Source organism: Erythrolamprus reginae, chromosome 2 (assembly GCF_031021105.1).
Source record: "Erythrolamprus reginae isolate rEryReg1 chromosome 2, rEryReg1.hap1, whole genome shotgun sequence".
Lineage (NCBI taxonomy): Eukaryota > Metazoa > Chordata > Lepidosauria > Squamata > Dipsadidae > Erythrolamprus > Erythrolamprus reginae.
This window is the reverse complement of record NC_091951.1, coordinates 353,194,906-353,196,025: the sequence shown is the minus strand read 5'-3', so window position 1 is coordinate 353,196,025 and position 1,120 is coordinate 353,194,906. Positions and strand designations below refer to the sequence as shown.

The window sequence follows — 1,120 nt, the reverse complement described above, 5'->3', positions numbered from 1 at the left end:
AATACTTATTTTGTATTAAAAAAAAATAAAAAACAGAAAGAAAAATCAGGACCTGATTTAATGCAGCATCTGTATTTTCTGTCTCATGGGCCCCATCCTCTCATTCCAGCCTGATGTAAATGACCGACTGAGCACCACTTGATGGTCTCAGATTATGTCTGATTCGGATGACCATTAAGTAATTTCCTGGACGCAGAAGAAATGGGTTGAAAGCTCGATTTAACTCTCCATCATCCTCATTTGAGGTGCTTTCTCCGTCTTCCAGTTAGAGGAGGGGGAGAGGGAAGGGGAGGGGAAAGCAGACCCTCCATGGTGGGCCCAAAATTTCATGCATTCTCCTACAAAGGAAAAATGACATTTTTCTGAGGATGAAACCTCTTCCGTCCTCCGGACATTTGAGTTGTGCAGTAGTCACAATGCAACTTTTTCAAAAGCAAAGGCTCTACAGAAGCCCATGTTGTGGTTAAGGGGCTGGCCTAGAAGCCAGGAGTCAGTGAGTTCTAGTCCCACCTTAGGGATGAAAGGTAGCTCGGTAACTTTGGACCAATCACTAGAAGACTATGAGTTCTAGCCCCGCCTTAGGGATGACAGCTGACTGGGTGGCTTTGGACCAATCACTAGGAGACTGTGTGTTCTAGTCCCGCCTTAGGGATGAAAGGTAGCTGGGTGGCTTTCGACCAATCACTAGGAGACTGTAAGTTCTAGTCCCACCTTAGGGGGAATGAACTTAGGGTTGCCCACTCAGATTGTGCCACCGGCTTGGTAGGTGCCAGGCTAGCTTAGTCGGTAGAGCGTGAGACTCTTATTCTCAGGGTTGTGGGTTCAGGCCCCATGTTGGGCGCCATGACCCTTGTCGCCATTTGGAACCTGTGGCTGAATCAGAGGATGAGGAGGCAGCATGGGAGTCAGGGTCAGCATCAATGCAACCTGGTAGCTCCAAGGTGGAAGAGGGAATGGAGTTGTCAGCGAGAGAGTGACAGAGGCGGAGCCTGGGCCATCCATCAGCCCTCAAATGGAGAGTCAACAGCCCCCCGGTCTGGAGGTGGCTGATGAGTGTTCTGGTCTCCGGCTAAGGCCACTGATAATTGGAATAAAGGGTGGCTAAATGCATATATGTGTA

General features: G+C 49.0%; 1 non-coding gene across 1 annotated transcript; it reads left to right on the top strand.

Moving 5' to 3' along the window:
- The first annotated feature begins 768 nt into the window (after window positions 1–768).
- On the top strand, window positions 769–841 carry TRNAK-CUU (transfer RNA lysine (anticodon CUU)). The gene has a single exon. It is a non-coding gene; the product is annotated as a tRNA-Lys (tRNA).
- The last annotated feature ends 279 nt before the right edge of the window (window positions 842–1,120 follow it).